This window comes from Nicotiana tomentosiformis, chromosome 1 (genome assembly GCF_000390325.3).
Source record: "Nicotiana tomentosiformis chromosome 1, ASM39032v3, whole genome shotgun sequence".
Classification (NCBI taxonomy): Eukaryota; Viridiplantae; Streptophyta; class Magnoliopsida; order Solanales; family Solanaceae; genus Nicotiana; species Nicotiana tomentosiformis.
This window is the reverse complement of record NC_090812.1, coordinates 83,652,140-83,672,383: the sequence shown is the minus strand read 5'-3', so window position 1 is coordinate 83,672,383 and position 20,244 is coordinate 83,652,140. Positions and strand designations below refer to the sequence as shown.

Sequence of the window (20,244 nt, the reverse complement as noted above, 5' to 3'; positions counted from 1 at the left end):
CTAGAACATATCCATTCATGTGCGGACCACAAACTCCCGAATGCACCTCATTCATAATCATTTCAGCTTCTTTGGCATCTACACATCTCAACAAATTCAAATCCAGAGTTCTTTTGTATAGGATTTCCCCACTCAAAAAGAAACCATTAGAGAATCGCCTAATAGTTCTCTTTTGATCCCTATTAGCATGTTCCGGATATTCTCTTATTTTCAGAAACTGCTTAATATCACGATACCATGGTTCACCATCTGGTTCTGCTTCAATTGTATTGCAATAACCATGTTGATCCCGAATTTGAATTTCTAATGGGTCAATGTGAGTATTACCCGGATATGGAAGCATTGAGGCCAGGGTGGCCAAGGCATCAGCTAATTCATTGTGAAACCTGGGAATGTACCTAAATTCGATGGACTTGAACCTTTTGCTAAGATCCTCCACACATTGTCTATATGGAATGAGCTTGATGTCTCGAGTCTCCCAATCACCTTGAGCCTGCCGAATAAGCAAATTTGAATCTCCCATCACCAACAATTCATGCACATTTAGGTTTATTGCCATGTTCAGACCCATGATGCAAGCTTCATATTCTGCTGTGTTGTTTGTACAGAAAAAACGAAGTCGCGCCGTGGCAGGGTAATGTTGCCCAGTAGGTGATACCAGAATTGTCCCAATCCCTACGCCTTTGATGTTGACAGCCCCATCAAAGTATAGTTTCCAAATTTGACTGTCATCTTGGACTACTTCTTCAACTAAATTAACCTCTTCATCTGGGAAATATGTGTTCAAAGACTCATACTCATCATCAACCGGGTTTTCTGCCAGATGATCAGCCAAAGCTTGTGCCTTCATGGCAGTGCGAGTGACATAAACAATATCAAACTCTGTGAGCAAGATTTGCCATTTTGCTAATTTGCCAGTTGGCATCGGCTTCTGAAAGATGTACTTCAGGGGATCCATTCGGGATATGAGGTAAGTTGTATAGGCCAAAAGATAATGCCTAAGCTTCTGGGCGACCCAGGTTAAAGCGCAACATGTTCTTTCCAAAAGAGTGTATTTGGCCTCATAAGTGGTGAACTTTTTGCTCAAATAATATATTGCTTGTTCCGTTTTGCCTGTGGCATCATGTTGACCCAGAACACAACCAAAGGAACTATCCATTACTGACAGATATAAAAACAGAGGCCTATCAGGTTCCGGCGGGACCAAAACAGGGGGATTTGACAAATATTCCTTGATCTTATCAAAAGCTTCTTGGCACTCATCTGTCCACTTGATAGCGGCGTTCTTTTTCAACAACTTAAAAATAGGCTCACATGTGGTTGTAAGCTGCGAGATGAACCTGCTAATGTAATTCAACCTCCCGAGTAAACTCATGACTTCTGTTTTGTTCTTCGGGGGAGGCAGCTCTCGAATGGTCTTTATCTTGGAGGGATCTAACTCAATGCCTCTTCGACTAACTATAAAACCCAAAAGCTTCCCAGAAGGAACTCCAAATGCACATTTGGCTGGATTGAGTTTGAGATTGTACCTTCGTAGCCTTTCAAAGAACCTTTTCAAGTCTTGCACATGGTAAGCTTGTGTTCTCGACTTAATGATCACATCATCAACGTACACTTCAATCTCTTTATGCATCATGTCATGGAATATGGTAGTCATGGATCTCATGTAAGTTGCCCCTGCATTCTTCAAACCGAATGGCATGACCCTATAACAATAAGTTCCCCATGGAGTTGTGAAGGCAGTCTTTTCTGCATCTTCTTTATCCATCAGAATTTGGTGATATCCGGCATAACAATCCACAAAAGATTGGATTTCATGTTTAGCACAATTATCAACAAGGATATGAATGTTGGGTAAGGGAAAGTTGTCCTTTGGACTTGCTTTGTTTAAATCCCTATAGTCAACACAAACTCTGATTTTCCCATCCTTCTTTGGCACTGGCACAACATTTGCTAACCATGTAGTGTATCGGACGACCCTGATCACATTTGCACTTAGTTGCTTCGTGATTTCTTCTTTAATCTTATCACTCATGTCTGTCTTAAACTTCCTTTGTTTTTGCTGGATTGGTGCAAAATTAGAATGTGTGGGAAGCTTATGGACCACTAGATCGACACTCAAACCCGGCATGTCATCATACGACCAAGCAAATACATCTCTGTACTCGAACAAAACTTGAATTATGGCATCTCTCGTCTTTTGTTCAGTATGAATGCTTATTTTTGTTTCTCTGGTTTCTTCAGGGCTTCCCAGGTTAATTGCCTCAGTTTCATTTAAGTTAGGCTTAGGCTTATTCTCAAATTGATCCAATTGCCTTTTTATTTCTCTAAAAGCCTCATCTTCGTCATACTCAACTTCTTGATTCATTATTTCGAGATTAGACAGCTTTTTAAGATCTGGGCATGAATTCCGCATGCATGTCATATTTTTAAAGCCAGCATTATCGAAACTGAAAATGATAAAAAAATAAAATAAAAAAATAACAAAAATTAGGGAAATAAAAAGATAGAATTTTACTACGAAAATGGAACTTCATTTCATTGAATTTGAAAGGATAGAAGGGTTAACATCACAGCAAAGCAATTAAACTAAAATATCTGGATTACAACCCTTAAAATAATCCAAATACAGAAAAAACAACAAAACAGGCTACCAAGACTCCTTCCTGATGGGAAGAGGAGTTGCTTCCCAGTTGCTGAGCGAGGTATCTGGACCAATCAGTTGAACACTTGCACGGCTAGGGCCCTCCCCAACTTGAACCATATTGATCTCATAGAACATCTCCTTGAGACCCTGGCAAACTCCGTCAATGTCATCCTGAGTAGAAGGATTTTGGACTTCTTCAAATTGTGGCTTGACAAAAGAGTAGGCAATGTGAGGGATTGGTTTGGACAGATTCCAACCATTCTTTTTGCGGGCCTTGGCTCTGTCTATGTCAGTTGATGTTGGTTTAAAGCCCAAGCCAAAGGTATTTTTCTTCGAAAATGGAGCAATGGGGTTCACAATTCCTTGCAGAGAGGATCCCAATCCTTTTCCCGGTTCATAGCCGTTCCTCAACATCAGCGAAGCTACCATCATAGATGTGGCGGAAAGACGGGGATGCAAAATTGGTTTTCCTTCTTCCACTTGGTCCACCTCAATCACCTCAAATGCTTGATATATGATAGATTCACATCCTTCCTTGGCGTCGATATATGGAATGGACGGGTCTTTATAGACAGATGAGTCGTCCTCCCCATGAACAATAATTTCTTGCCCGTCACACTCGAATTTGACCATTTGATGTAGGGTGGATGGTACAGCTCTGGCCATATGGATCCACGGCCTTCCCAAAAGAAAATTATAGGAAGTTTCCATATCTAACACTTGAAAGACAATGTTAAAATCAACCGGGCCGATTGTCATGGTGAGTTCGATTTCCCCAATAGTGTCTCTTTTTGAACCATCAAAAGCTCTGATGCTGACATTACTGGTTCGAATTCTGTTAGTGTCGATGTTCAGCTGTTGTAGAGTAGAAAGAGGACACACATCTACACTTGAGCCTCCGTCAATCATGACTCCTTTTACGTAGTGCCCTTCACATTTGACCATAAGATGCAAAGCTCTATTGTGGCCACACCCTTCCTCAGGCAAATCATCATCGCTGAAAGTAATTCTATTTACTTCAAAGAATCTTTCAACCATTTTTTCTAGCTGATTCACCGTTGTCTTTTCTGAGACATATGCCTCGTTCAGAGTTTTGATCAACACACGACGATGCTCTTCTGAATGCAAAAACAGAGATAACAAAGATATCTGAGCAGGAGTTTTCCTTAGTTGGTCAATGATTGAGTAGTCTTGCAATTTCATCTTCTTAAAGAATTCCTCCGCTTCTTTTTCTGCAACGGGTTCTTTCACTGGCAAGTGACTTTCCCTGGCTTGCTTAGCTTTTCTCAATTCCTCTGGTGAATAACACCTTCCAGAGCGGGTCAAGCCCCCTATTTCACCTGTTTCTTCAACTATCTCTTTTCCTTTGTATGTCATGACAGTCTTGTTATAATTCCAGGGAATAGCTTTTGTGTTTGTCACTAGGAGTTGGGCAACAGGTCGAATCACGACTGGCTCTGTTATATTTCTCAAACCATTATTCGGAATGATCTTTTGAATGCCTCTGGGGATGTAAAGTTTTGGCCCACCCAATTGAACCTCAACCTTTTTGTGCTTCCAGGAACATAGAGAATCATTTTTTCAGAACATGCCAAGTTCAAACTAGAATTCGCACCTTTTACCATCAATGGTGCCAATTGCGGCGAGCTCACTATCACTTTTGGTTCTGGCCCTATGGTTCTAAAAACCACCTCTGTCTTGCCAGACTGCTTATAATCCCGATCATCACAAATCATCCCAATAAAATGTGTATTATCATGAGTTGGGAGCGGATTGTTTGTGATATTAGGAGTATCCTCATTGTTTGTTACCACAATTGCCTTTGCTTCAATCAAATTTTCAATGGCTTTCTTTAATGTCCAACAGTTTTCAGTACTATGCCCTTGGGTGTTAGAGTGATACTCACATCTTGCATTTGAGTCAAAACCTTTTGAATTTGGATTCACATAACGCGGCATAATAGGTTCAATCAACTTCAACTGCATCAACTTTCGAAATAGGCATGTATACGATTCTCCAATTGGGGTGAACTCTTTCTTTGGCTCCTGTTCTCTCACATATTCTTGTCGGGGACGAGGATTATATGGTGCCTGAAAATTTGGTCGGAGTTGACGGGAGCCTTATGGAATCGGTGCCCGCCATTGTTGGTGATTGGGAGGCCTAGCATAAGCCTGAGCATTAAACACTATGTATTGTTGCAGGGGAATTGAGTATCGGGGACCTTGAGGCGGATAATAATGTTGAAGAGAATTGGATAGTCCTTGTTGGAATTGCACGTAAGAAGGAGATATTCCTCTTTGAACTCCCCCGAACCCAGATGCCATCATGGATCCTTCCTCCTTCTTTTTCCGATTTCCGAAATTGCCTGACCCGCTTTGTATTGCTAGTGTGGTTGCCTTAAGGGCTGCCTGACTCACAATTTTGCCTGACTTCATGCCATTCTCAACTATTTCACCAATCTTAATCGCCTCAGCAAAAGGTTTACCGATGGCGGCCAACATGTAATGGAGGTAATCTGAATCCTGAGCTTGGAGAAAATAGTCAATCATTTCTGCCTCTTTCATTGGTGGTTTGACCCTAGCAGCCTGCTCTCTCCACTTGATTGCATATTCTCTGAAGCTTTCTGTTGGTTTCTTCTTTATGTTGACGAGAGAGGAGCGGTCTGGCACTATATCAATATTGTACTGAAACTGTTGGACAAAATCTTGAGCCATGTCATTCCAAACGTGCCAGTGAGAGATGTCTTGATCTATGAACCACTCTGAAGCAATTCCTGTCAAACTTTCCCCAAAATAAGCCATGAGCAATTCTTCTTTGCCTCCCGCTCCCCTTAGTTGGTTACAATACCTCTTCAAATGGGCAACGGGATCACCATGCCCATCATACTTGTCAAACTTGGGGGTCTTGAAGCCGGGTGGCAAATGAACATGGGGAAACATGCATAGATCGTTAAACGAAACACTCTTGTGGCCCCCCAAACCCTGTATGTTTCTCATGGTTTGTTCCAAGCTCTTCATTTTTCTGGTCATTTCCTCTTGTTCCATATTCTTTTCGGGCTTTTCGATCTCAATTGGGAACACGTTATGAGGAGTGTGCTTGTATGAATCTGGAACCTTTAAAGTCAGTTCTGGAGAGTAATGTTGGGCATCATGAGCATCCAGCTGTGGATCATTATTGGACTTTTGAGTAAGAGCCGGTTGAGGGACAGTGAAAGTATGGACAATGGGTATAGTAGGTGGGTCATTTCTGAGGGGTGCGATTGGAGGACGTGGAATGGAGGTACTGGGGATAATGGGAAGGTTAAAGCTCGGACTAAATCCAGGTTGGTACAATGGGTTACTTGTTATGGATATAGGCACTTGAGTGGCAACTGACACATTATGAAGATTGTCCGAAGGCCCTATGGGTAGTGAGGGCGGTGCTTGTCCATTCACCCAGGCTTGGTACATCTCTGCCAATTGTTGCTTCAACACTCTTACTTCTTCAACCAGTCCTGAACCTTGTTCAACCAATTGTCCATGGACATCATCATTATCTGACTCATTCTCACTGTTGTTTGCCATTCTACTTTTTCCTTTTGATCTCGTGTTGTAAGGGTGAGTCGCCAGTTTAAACCACACACCAACCACCTCTGTTTTACTTTATCTTTTAAAATGACAAACAACAAACGTGTTAGAGTTAAGCATTTTGCAGATATTAATCACACATTATATGGTATGCACCTAATGCCATTTTCATTTCTAAAATGATCTTGGAAGGCTTTATGTTTCATCCCGGTTTATTGATTTATTGGTTTATTTTCATCTTAAATTTAGCGGTTTTTTTTTTTTTTTTTATAGATTAATTATGGTTATGATCGCATCCGATGAGGATTGCCTACGTATCATGACGCCGCATGAATCAGACCATTACATAGTTCAGGGGAAAACAATAATAGTTTTTTTTTTTTTTTTTTAACAAAACGAAATAATACAATAACAGAAAGGACATTATATTGAAAATGACTTACCAGACTCTGACAAGACTAAAAGACAGCAATTTTAAAGATTCAACAATGACTCAAACTAAAACATAACTACTACATAAAAAGTTCTAACAACTACGACTATAATTCAACTCCACAATCTTCTGGCTTTCAAACACTGGAACATCTGCTCATGGTGGGGCTTGCCCTGGTTGACCCCCTAATGTACGGTACATCCTTTCTAACTCTGCTGCAAGATGACGGGCAAAAGTAGGTGCATGCTCCAAAAACTTCTCATAATCCATCCCTTGGCAGTTCACATAACTTTGAGCGGTGTAAACAGCCAAATTATGAAATTGCTCTTTGAAGTACTGGAAATTTTGGTCTCGATCTTGTAACTGCTGCTGGCGAGTGGTGGCTATCTCCCTTATGTGGCCCTCACGATCTAAGGCTGACTCCAACTGAGTCCGAAGTCTAGCCTGCTCGAGTCTCGCCTGAGCCATCTCCCTATCAAAATTTGCATGCTGGTATTCTCTATTGTACCTTCTCATTTCTTCCAATTGTGCATGGAGCTGAGCTTCTGAACGTACCCAATGGGCCTTCTCTCTCTCGAATTGAGCCCTCTTTTCTTCAAATTGTGTTACTTGGCGATCCTTACTTGATTCGGCCTTCTCATTTAGTTGTACGATCTTTTCATTGGCTTTGTCCAACGACTTTTCAGTCTTTGCCAAGAGGGAATCATAATCTTGCACTTTCTCCATCAGATTGGCAATGGTTCTTTGGTCTTTCCAACTTCTCACTGGCACTTCAGAGGCTTTCTTCATCTGTTGAAGTTGAGCACGAAGGGCTTCATTTTTGCAGATCAGACTCTTCTTTTCCCCTTCGGCTTCTTGTTCTTGCAAGTCTTTCTCAAAATTGAGGTTTCTTAGCCTTTCTTCTAAGACATGAATAGTTGTTTTGTATCCCTTTTCCCGTTCACCCCAAGCCAACCATTCTTGGATTTTATCATCAAAGGCTTGAACATGCGGCCTTTTTGTGGGCCTTTTGGGCTCTGGCACATCATCCACGTGAGACCTCTTTCCAAACCATATAGCATAACCCGGATCTACCTCACCTCTCGCAGGATCTGGCACCTGAGTATCATATTTCAAGTAGCGACAACCATTCCAAATTTGCTGGATTAAAGCTTCGGGGAGTGGGGCTTCGGGGTGTAGCTCAATAACTTGCACACTCAAATCTTCATCCTTAGGTATTACTTGGTACCTTCCTAGCTGTCTTAGAACTCTGTGTGGCGCATACGGCTGGACACTTCTCAAACCCAATAACAGCAAATAACTTTTTATGGCTGACATGTGTATCACCTCTCTTAGCGGGAGCCATCCCAAAGTCCACTCAATTTGACTTGCATGTAAAGATCTTAGGTGGGATATCCAGGCTTCCGCCCCTTCTGGAGAGTTGTAATCTTTTACTCTTTCTTCGTAACTCTCAATGAAATTGTCCTTGTTCGGACCATAGCTCATGAACTTGGGGTGATGTCGGAGATGCTCAATCAACCACATTTGTAACAAAATATTGCACCCTTCGAAGAATTTTGCCCCGGACTTGCACAAAGTCAACGCCCGATAAATGTCTGATAGAATGATCGGGGCAAGAGTGTGATGTTCTTTGGTAGTGAGGACCTGTACAACCCTGGCTATGCGGGTATCAATTGTCCGCTCCTTGTTTGGGAAGACCATAATTCCCAGAAATGCCATTATGAAGGCGAAGCGACGATGAATCTGCCATGTGTCTTTGTTTTGCTTGTTGTTAAGGCCCCTTTCATGCATTTCAAACCCATTTGGCTGCCCGAACCTAGAGTACAGGAAGTAGAAAGAACAACACCCTTCGACTACGTTGGTCTTTCTAATTTGCTTACTGATGTTCAGAAGATCGAAGAATCGGTGTACAGAAAGATCCCTCGGGAATATGAGCTCCTGTTTTCTCAAATCCTTGCCAAAACCGGAATATCCAGCTATCTCTTCTAAAGTGGGAGTTAGCTCAAAATCGGAGAAGCAAAAAATATTGTGAACAGGGTCCCAAAAAGTCACTAGTGCCTCAATCAAATCGTCCCGTGGTTTAATTTTCATAATATTTGTGAGGGCTCCCAGGTACTTGGTGACCCATTTCTGACCATCTTCTCCTAAATCATACCACCAAATCTGAAGCTGAAGTGGAGCCTCGTCTACAACTGTGAACGGTGTGTTCTGGACAGTGCTCATTTTGTACCTGTGGGTGGTTAAGGTTAGGGTTGACACTAGTCTCAAGAGACAGAACCAATGCACTCCTTTTGCAAACAATCTTTTGTAAATAACTCAATTTTAAGAAAAATCAACGAAAAAGGGGGCTATTTTTGCAATTGTGACCGAAGAAAGGGTGGCTATTTTTGCAACTATGGCCCCTTCTTACTTTCAAGGATAGCTTTAGGGCCGGGGGAAGGGCATTATGGTAAAAGTGATTCCCAATTGACAGACACGTCCGTTCTTGCGAGAACATCCCTTCAACAATTTTGAAGATGTTCGCTATTCCGACAGGAACGATTTGGGATTAACCGAAGTTGAGTCTGCTTATTTGTTTTTTGATTAACAAAAAAAACACTAGACACATTTCTTTTTTCTTTTTTTTTTAGTTATTTTATAAAAATGGGGCCGAACCCTATGAAGGTTGCCTACGTATCTCACATCCGGTGAGAATCAGACCCGCGTAGTTCGTAAATATTTCAGGAATAGGATGACATTTTTTTTTGTTAAAAATTCAGGTTTTTTTTTTTTTTTTGGGATAAATACTGAAATTTTCGAAAATCGGGTAAATTTTCTCCTTCATATTTTCTTCTTTCTGGTTTTCCCTCAATATTTTTATATTTTTATTTTATTTTAGAAACCGGTCAACATGCACAAGCCAAATCAAACATAATGCACAAGTAGCACATAAGATGCATCAGGATGGTCTTGTAATTTCGGGTACACCTGTCCTAGACGGACCCAACCCCTGTGTTGAGTCCCCAAAGTCAAATGCACATGATGCAAACAAACGTTCCTACTAGGGATCCGGCATGAGGCTATGTTATTCTAGGTTTAAATCCTAAGGGGAGTGTTTTAGACCTGGCTTACCCAAGCGGACAGCTCGAGCCGAGGTGGGGGTAATGTACCGGGAGCACGAAAGTCTACCCGGCCTAGTTACTGACCCAGCCTCGTTCTAATTGGTATGACTTCTAACAGAAAAGTGGGCCACGTGCACGTGTGCACCATAAATTCAGAAGACTCAGAAGGGAGGCGTAAGAAGACAATTTAATACAGTTCAAATAATATCAAAGCGGTAAATAGGCGACAATTAGCACATTAGACCCAAAAATACATTAATAACATCAAATCAATAAAGCCAAGTATAAATCATCTTATAAGCTCGAATTCTGAACCCCGAACCAGAAGTTCTGGGTTCTTGTCCCCAGCAGAGTCGCCAGAGCTGTCACACCTCCACTTTTTTCGTGGGATAAGAAAAAAAAGAGATTTTCCAATTTAAGTGACATTATTCGAAATGGGATTATTTATTTAATCAGAGTCGCCACTTGGGATAATTTCTGGTATCCCAAGTCACCGGTTCATTTGAAATCCCAAATCGAGGAAGTTTTGACTCCGAATTACGGTCCGCGAACACAGAAGACCGGGTAAGGAATTCTGTTAACCCGAGAGAAGGTGTGAGGCACTCTCGGATTTCGTAGTTTTAGCACGGTCGCTTTAATCATACCTAGCTTAATTAAATTATTTAATTACTCATTTTAGAACCTATGTACATTTACCTTTTTACCGCTTTTAATTGCTTTATTATTCGTAATTATGGAATTATCTTGAAACGAATCACGCGTACGTGTATTCGTTTTGTTTGGTATGTCATGAATCATGTCACGCGTACGTATACACAATTAATAACACTTTATTATTTTTAAGATTGTTTTGTCAAAGTTGCGCGAACGCATACTTTGCCTTTAATTTTGGAAATCGTAACTATATCACGCGAACGTGTACATAATCACGATAATTCGATTAATTAAGAGCGCGCTTAAAGCATTCTAACATATACGAATTATTTACCTAGGTTTGAGATTATTGTAAAGCCTATGAATTATTGATATAAAATTGTGGAAGAGTGATGTAACTTAATTGCTAAGATATTACTAAAAATGTATTTAAGGGTTAGACCAAGAGATGTAAATTGACAGATTATTTCCTTAAACTTACTATATTTGTTTTTGTCTTATTCGATAACCTTGCCCTTAAAGATTCTGTGAACTAACTACAAATGATACAAATAGAACAACAAATTAGCTACATGAAACTAACCCGAGGAGCAAATGGACTTAAGGAGAACAAAGAAAGCATGTGATTAAGAAGAAACTAACTAAAATAAACTTAGCATTAATACAATAGACAATTAAAGAAAGCTATGTAAAAAACATTTAAGCATGTATGTCATGGAAACGAAACTGCCAAAGGAAAATAGTGAACAAAACCTATCTCCAAACTCATTTTTTCATTTTTTATTTTTTCATTTTTTAAGATTTACCTAAACTCAAAATACTATAAATTAACACAAAAAATAAAAAAAAAACTTATGAGCTACAGATAATCACAAATAGGCTATTACACAACCTAAGTTAGAGAACTCTGCCACAGTAGAACAACACAACAATAGCTTTCGATCAAGGCAAATAAACACATTCAAAGACATCGCTAACAATAATTTAACATAAAGAAAAAGAGAAGAATGAACCTTTAAAGTAAAACTCTCTTTTATATTGCAAAGTCTCCAGTAGAACACGTCGAATAACTACAAGCTAATAACCCAACAAAAATCCAATGACGAATACTAAAAGTTGACTCAAAGAGGGAATCTCGAACGGACTCGGCAACCTCGATCGGACCCGCCGTACATCTACCTCAAATCAACCTCTCACTCCCCTTTTAATTTTTTTTTTTTTTCAAAAAGATGGGCTGTTTTTGGATTGATTTTTGAGTTTTCTTGCTGGTTTCTTGGTTTCACGGGTATTTTAATGGAAGTTCGCCCCTTTTTTTTTTTTGTTGTTTGTATAGCTGGAGAAAAAAATCTCTTTATGAGCTCCCCCTTCTCCTCCCTTTTTATCCCTGCCCCTTTATTCTATTTGTATTAAAAGTCTTATAGTTCCTAACTGTTTGTGTATGTGATCGTGGGATTAAGGGGATATAGGGGTTGGGACGTGAGTGTGTGCATTGGTGTAGAGTGGCGTGAGGGGTGGGGGGAAGTTAGGATTGTTAGCTTAGTCAAATAAGATTTTTAGAGATAAAGTTTGAGATTTTTTAACGCAACTTCATTTTCTTTACTTTTTTTTTTGTCTTTTATTTTAAAAGATAAATTAAATTATAAATATAATAAGATTAACCAACATTTATTATTATATAGAAAAACTAAATATTTACATGTACTTTAAATAATACTAAGAAAAGATACCATAATTTACTTATTAAAATTCTAATTAAAAGAAACCAAATATGTTTTTTTTTTTTTTGTAAATTTTCTTTTTCTCTTTACAAATAGAAATAAAATTTGTACTATAAGTATGTGAATATCTTTGTATTTTTTTTTTTTTAATAAAACCTATTAAGAGTAAGATAAAAGTTTAAAACATTAAGATTAAACCTAAAAGAAATATTTACACTAAAATAGTATAGAATTTGGGTGTGGTAAAAAATTAGGTGTTCACAAGCGTATCTGAAAAATTATTTGGAGGTTCGTAGTGGAATTAGGCTTGAAATGCCGAAAGTTAAATTTTTGAAAAGTTTGACCGGGGGGATTGACTTTTTGATATCGAAGTCGGAATCCGATTCTGGAAATTGGAATAGCTTCGTTATATCATTTATGACTTGTGTGCAAAATTTGAAGTCAATCCGGATTGATTTGATGTATTTCGGCACAAGATATAGAATTTGAAAGTTTAAAGTTCATTAGGCTTGAATTGAGGTGCGATTCGTAATTTTAGCATTGTTTTACGTGATTCGACGCTTCGACTAAGTTCGTATGATGTTTTAGGACTTGTTGGTATATTTGATTGAGGTCCCGAGGGGCTCGGGTGAGTTTCGGGGTGGTTTCGACCATTTCTAGGCCATTCTTAGTTGCTGGTTTTTTGCCACAGAGGTATGCATCGCGATCGCGGACAAATGGTCGCGATCGCGAAGAGCAATTTTGCTGTTTGGGCACTGTGAATCACGATCGCGGAAGCCTTTTCGCGATCGCGTAGAGGAAAATCCTACTGTACTAACCCAATTTTGGAAGCTTATATCTCGCTATCTATAAGGAATTTGGAAATAATCCAAAAATTAAAGTTGTAGCTCTTTGTGTCTAGTTTTCAGAAAGATGAACCATTTGTCATTTGGAGTTGTGTACCAAAGGTTATGGTAGATACACTATAGGCTATCCGGGAAGAGTTTGGAAATCTCTGTTGCACAGGGCTGACTTTACAAACTTATATTTAGAAATATATAAGGAATTTGAAGATGAGCAACAAATAAGAGTTGTAGCCCTTGGTGTCTAGTTTTCATAAAGTTAAACTATTTGCAATTTGGAGTTTGTGACAAAAAGTTATGACCAATATACTAGAGGATGTCTAAAAGAGTTGGGGGAGTTTGTTCTTCGCGATCACGATTGGTTTTCCGCGATCGCGAAGAGCAATTTTGGAGCTGAAAAATTTTGTGCTTCACGATCGCGAAGAGTAAATGCCTGGACAGAAGATATATTTTGAGGTTTCGGCCATTTTAACACATTTGGAGCTATGGAGTTCGGATTGAAGCGATGTTTGAGGCGCTTTTTACCATATGGATTGGGGTAAGTGATTCTAACTAGGTTTTGGTTAAATTATATGAATCTATTATTGTTTTTATCAACAAATTAGTATTTTGAATTGAAAATAGTAGAAAAAATTATAGACTTTAATTGAGGATTTAAAGGCCGAGTTGTGGTCGGATTTGAGTAATTTTGGTATGGTTGGACTCGTGGTTGAATGGGGGTTCGGATTTTGTGAGTTTTATCGAATTTTGAGATGTGGGTCCCACGGGTAATTTTTGGGGCGTAATTTTGGATGTTTGAAAAATATTAGTATTTTGATATGGAATTAATTCCTATAATTTTTGTTAGCTGAATCAAATTAATTGTGACTAGATTCGAGCCGTTTGAAAGTTGATACACGCATAATGGAATTTCTGGAGCATTGCTTAGCTTAATCGACATTGGATTTGGCTTGTTCGAGGTAAGTAACTCTTCTAATCTTGGAGCTGAGGGTATGAACCCTGAATATATATATTCTGTAAATCGTTGGGAGGTGACGCATATGCTAGGTGACGGGCGTGTAGGCGTGCACTATAGAAATTGTGACATAATTGTTTCTGTAAAATTTTATGGTTAAATAATCTTGGCATTTTTCATGCAGGTTTATGTGTTAAAGAAATTGAGCTGAAAAGCATATTAAAAATTATGTTGAGGCTATGTGCCAGTATTATTGGGACCCGCGGAGGTCATATTGCTGTGAAATATTTGTTTAAATTGAAAATTCATACTCAGTCATATTCATTTCATTGTATATCATATCTCAGTCTCTGTTGTTATTTATTGATACATCATATCATCATTTTTGGGCTATTCTCATGACATCATGAGCCCATGAGAGAGAGAGATTGATGACTGAGGGAGGCCGAGGGCCTGATTGTGAGGATATTTTTGGGATTGGGCTGCACGCCGCAGCAGGCCATGTTGGCTTTATATATGTTATTACTATTATATGGATCGGGGTTGCCCGCCTGCAGCAGGCCTTATTGGCTTATTATGGCACGTGAGTTGTCAGAGCAGATTCTGATATGATATTATAGCACGTGAGTTGTCTGTGCAGATTATAGCGCTTGGGCTGAAGGAGCCCCTCCGGAGTCTGTACACACCCCCCAGTGAGCGCATGTACCTACTGAGTGCGAGTGCCGAGTGTTGAGTGATTGGGAAGCATGAGAGATGGTGAGGCACGCCCGAGGGGCTGTTTACGAGTGATTGTGAGGTATGCCCGAGGAGCTGTTTACGAGTGATTGTGAGGTAAGCCCGAGGGGCTGTTTATGATTTTATCACTGAGTTGCATCGCATTGGCATGCACACATGACATACAGGCATAGAGATGTATTTTCCTCATGCTGTACAACATCACATCATTCATGATTTCTCACACATTTTCACAGATGGGCATAGTGATGCATTTGTTTTTACACGGGTTATCTGGAAGGAAAATAAAACATCTCATTTATTATTGAAAGGATTTTTGGGAAAAAATTTTGTTTTCAAACTTATTCATTTTTTTGACAACTTCGACAAACGATTTGGGTTTTCACTGATGTACTTGAAAGGAAGAACTATTATTTTTGAAATCATGATTTGTACTACCAGTTCTTGGGGGATGTATGAGATTAAGATTTTTATTCACTTAAATTGCTTTAATAATTGTTATTAGAATTGTATAATTGAAAGTTGGCTTACCTAGAGGGTTGGGTTAGGTGTCATCACGACTAGTTGGATTTTGGGTTGACAAGGTGGTATCAGAGCTCTAGGTTCATAGGTTCTACAAGTCATGAGCAAGTGTCTAGTAGAGTCTTGCGGATCATTATGATGACGTCCATATTTATCTTCGAGAGGCTACAGGGCATTTAGAATATATACTTCCCATCTTTCTTTCCTTATCGTGCAGGATTGATTCAGTTTGGGACATAACTCTTTGAATTCCTTCCATGTATTCGTATGCGCACATGAGCGCTCGGTATCAGATGTGCATCGCCGGCTTGTGATTCTATAAACGAGGTTCGAGGTGAGTATACTGTGTTTTGGTGATGGGCCAGTCTGGAGGACTTGAGGCCATGGTTAGACCGTAGCTTGAGCTCGGTAGCTTCAGTTGTAACCTGTACAATTGGACTCATATGTCCGGTAATGACCCTACAGTGGAATTTGTGGCTCGATGAGTGGTGGAATGGCTTTGTGATGAGTATGATGTAACTGCGGGATGTGTTAAGACGATTTGAATGTGATGCGAAGTGTTTCCTTGAAATGTAAAGGAAGGCCATTGGGTGCCTGATTTTCGTTTCGATGTGATGTACAGTCTCGAGTGTGAATGTTTTGAAGGATCTTTCATGATTGTTAAATTTTGGGACAAATTAAATTCTCATGTCTGGTTAGTGAGTTTGGACTCAGATAGACTAAGTGATTGCATAGTAATTGTGACTGCGAAAGGGTATATCAAGATAACAATTTGAGGTTAAGCAGGTGGGTTATTCCCTGCGGAGTAATCTACGTAGGTGTATTCCTTATGATGTGAGTGGAGAGTTTCTTTTCTACCAGTAGGGCATATGTGTGAAGATTTGAATTTGAATCTGGCTGAGAAAGTTGACTTGAGTGTCAATAGAATGATTGCGAGCTTAGCGGATGATTTGGGGTATTTTTATGGTTGGCGTTGCATGAGTTTGAGAAGAAGTTTCATTAAACTGACTGTGGCATTATGACAGTAATAGAGTATTGGTATTATGAGTTATGGAATGTTTTAATCTATGGCTTTGAGCCAAGTGGGGGAGCCTGTTATTGATAATTCAATTTCATGATTATATGTAAAGGTTTAGTTTTGGGCTAAGGCATACTGGTGGGTTAGTTATGACTTGCAAAAGTTGAGATCGATGATGACTCGAATACGGAAATTCCTGGATACAGGTTATATTACACTTATGAGTATATGAAAATTGTGGGATGAGTGAGTTGTTATTTGTGAATGATGTAGTATGCACGGAGGATGAATTTGATTGGTGGTATTAAAGTAGAGTTACTTCTTTGAGAGTTGTTGTGCTAATGGGGCACGTGTCTTTTGGTCTATTTGGGCAGTGTAATGTGGATTTGAACAAACGGGGTGATTCTCGAGAAAGTTCTAATGTATTCGAGATTTATATGTAACAATTGAGAATTTTTGGCGAGTTTGTTTGCGGCTAAAATCTGAGATTTAAGTTGGATGGTGTCGAGACTTGTGGCATTTTTGTATATCATTATGGATTTTATATTTTGGTATCAGGAAGGTGAATGAAACGGCCTTAGACTCAAATAAGGTATTTTCAGAGTGGGTGTTTCGGTTGTGGTATTTATATGGGTAATTATGATGTGGCGAGACTCTACAGATGTTTTTGTGGTAATATTCTTGGGTTTGGTGACCTACGTGGTTTGGTCGAGTTAGAGGAATTTAGTTCTAATATTTTGGTTATGTGCAGATGGATTTCAAAGTGTTCTTGATGGTTTCTACCATGGTTGGAACCAGATATTTTCTACTGGTGTGAGAAACGTGTTGTGTATTATGATTTTCTCTTGGAAGGAAGCAAGATAAAGGTGTCTAACTAACCGGATATGTAATTTGCTGGTGACCAGAGTTAATAATGAGATTCTTGTGCTTTTCATATGATGGCAAGATAGATGTTATGTGTTGTGCGGAAGTTAGATTTACATGTACAAGGTGGCAGTTCAGTCTTGAAAGAAGGTAACAAAGTTTGGGCAAAATGGTCATGAATTCTTAGACAACATGGGCGGTTCCAAATGACTAGATGAATACGATTACTACTTGGTGTATGAGAAGGGTGCGTATTTCAGAAGGCACATTGTATTTTGACTTACAGATGTTTAATTAATATTGCGGTACTCACATGGTTGATAGACTGTGGATATTCAAATGTTGCCAAGTGGCACGGAAGAACTTTTAAAGTATTTCTCGTGGGATGATCGTGTATGAGAGAGGTGTTAGGCATTTAGGCGGTGGAGATAGAATCAAATATGGTGATTCGTGTGTTCTATGAATTTGGAGATTTGGGAGTTCTCAGGAGCAAATTGTTTCATGGTTGTGGACTGTGAAGTTGTGGTCGGAGCTAGCCGGATGATGAAATGTGTTATGATTCAATCATTATGGATTTTCGGAGGGATTTTTATCTATTTGTGGGTAACCCGAGTTGATTTGGGATTCCATAGGCAGGCCCAATTAAGATGTGTATTCTACACCGAGCCGAAATGGTTGGCTCCATACTGCTATTATTGAGGGATGTGCCATTCGATTGATGTTGAACTTATTCGTGTTCTCAAATGATCTGTGAATTACTCCTTTATGCTATGAGGAGTTGTGATTCATTGGTTATGTGCACAGATAGTACGATTCTATTTGAGCTTTATAGCGGAATTTGAGTGTGATGAGTACTTGGTGTATTGCATGATCGATAGCGTAATGGTTATGTCCTTTCAGGTTTTGTGTGGTATTTTTGTCATTTTCCTCTCCATCATTATTAATTCAGAGCAGGGTGGCTCGGAGTATATAACATAAACCTCGTGTTAGAATCGGGTGATGGTTCTACGATGTATGATGAATTTTCAGCGTTTCGTTGTGGAGGTACTTGATAATCTGGCGGGGCAGTTCCCTCATTTGAGTCATTTTCCATGATTGGGTACATTTGAATTGTTGTGTATTAGTGCACGGATGGCACGAGTTATGGCTCTGAGTTATATTGGTGAGGCATGTCTATGGAACAGTTATGTTTAGTAATATAAGGTCATTGGACCTAGAATGAGTACTATCAGGTTTGATTTCGGTATATTCGGGAGTATAATATTGAAAGTCGTCTTAGAAAGGGATTATGGTTCTGGTTGGGGCGAGAGGGCTCCGTGACTTGTTGATCTGGTAAGTGGTCATGAAATTTCGCGTGTTTCTTTTATTATCAACAGTGTACTAAGGTTTTGGGATGAGGTTTGGTTCGATATGGGTTTAATACTAGTATGCGGTTTGTTTTGGAGTAGTCACTGCGATCAGGAACGGTGCTACGAGCATGCGAGTTGTGTAGTATGCAATGTGATTATATCTGGGGTTATGGCTATAGCTTGATACAACTTGTTCAGGCTTATACAGTGTGTAAATGTAAGAATTGTGTCTTGAAAGAAATTTTAAAGGTTGGAAATTAAATTCCAAGGTTTATGGGCTAAGGTTAAATTAATGATTTTCAGTTGCATTGTGTAGTCAAGCCTATGTGGGATAGGGTGACGTGGGTGCACCCCCGGGTACGTGTGTGGTAAGATGGAACAGTGATTTGATGGCTTAGAAACAACTCTTGGCACGTTCAAGGACGAACGTATGTTTAAGTGGGGGAGAATGTAACGATCCGGCTGGTCGTTTTGAATATTACAACCCCGTTTTCCCATTTACTGCTCAAATTATACTTTGCAGTTGTTGTGTGAATTATCGGGGCAATTGGTTCGGGTCCGGTGAGGTTTTGAAATGAATTGGAATACTTAGTTCTAAGGTTTAAAGCTTAAGTTAAAATAGTGACCGGATATCAACTTATGTGTAAACGACCTCAAAATTTAATTCTGATGATTCCAATAGCTCCGTATCATGATTTTGGACTTAGGAGCGTGTCCGAAAAATTATTTGGAGGTCCGTAGAAGAATTTGGCTTGAATTGCCGAAAGTTAAATTTTTGGAAAGTTTGATCGGGGGTTTGACTTTTTGATATCGAGGTCGGAATCCAGTTTTGGAAATTAGAATAGGTCCTTAATGTGAAATGTGACTTGTGCGCAAAATTTGAAGTCATTCCGGATTGATTTGATGTGTTTCGGCACAAGATGTAGAATTTGAAAGTTCAAGTTCGTTGATTTTGAATTGAGGAGTAATTCATCGTTTCGATGTTGTTAGGTGTGATTTGAGGCCTCGAGTAGGTCCGTGTTATGTTATGGGACTTGTTGATACAATTGGTTGAGGTCCCGGGGGCCTCGTGTGAGTTTCGCACGGTTAACGGATCAAATTTGGACTTAAGGAAATGCTGGAACTGCTGCCTACTGGTGTGATCGCACCTGCAAAGATTTTGATCGCAGGTGCGAAGCCGCATGTGCGTGAAATAAGCCGTAAAAGCGGCCAAGAGTGGGACTGATCAGTGCTCGCAGGTGCGAGGAATTTGCCGCATCTGCGAGGCCGCAGGTGTGAAGGTGTTGCGCAGATGCGGATTGGGGCTGGCCTGGGGCGAACGCAGGTGCGAAGGGTTTGCGCATCTGCGAGCCCGCAAATGCGAGAAGGGCACCGCAGATGCGAGGTTTTGAAAGGTTGGCATTGTCTGCAGGCGCACAATTTGTTCTGCAAATGCATATGCGCAGGTGCGAGCCCAGGCACCGCAGGTGCGGAAATGCCTGGGGTAGTGTTTAAAACGAGGGTTCCGAGATTGTTTTCTCATTTTGGACATTTTAGAGCTCGGTTTGGGCGATTTTGGAGAGAAAATTTTCCACACAACTCGGGGTAAGTGTTCTTAACTCCCTTGTGATTATATTCCATGAATTAATCTTCATTTTTGGTGTAGGATTATTGAATCTTCAAGAGAAATAGAAGGAAATTTTTATAATGTCACAAAAAAAAAAATTCAAGTTTGAATACAGATTTGGAGTCGGATTTGAGTGAAATTAGTATGGTTGAACTTGTAATTGGATGAGTTATCGTATTTTGTGAGTTTCGTCAGATTTCGAGACGTGAGCCCATGAGTGATTTTTTGGGTGTA

The 20,244-nt window shown here is 39.7% G+C and overlaps 1 protein-coding gene across 1 annotated transcript in view; it reads right to left on the bottom strand.

The window, feature by feature from the left end:
* Window positions 1–16,857, bottom strand: part of LOC104101101 (expansin-like A2) — a 169,559-nt gene extending 152,702 nt beyond the window's left edge. Inside the window, exon 1 of the mRNA XM_070186401.1 lies at window positions 16,851–16,857. The gene's annotated coding sequence lies outside the window, so the exon portion shown is untranslated. The remainder of the gene's footprint in view (window positions 1–16,850) is intronic.
* Window positions 16,858–20,244: the final 3,387 nt, after the last annotated feature.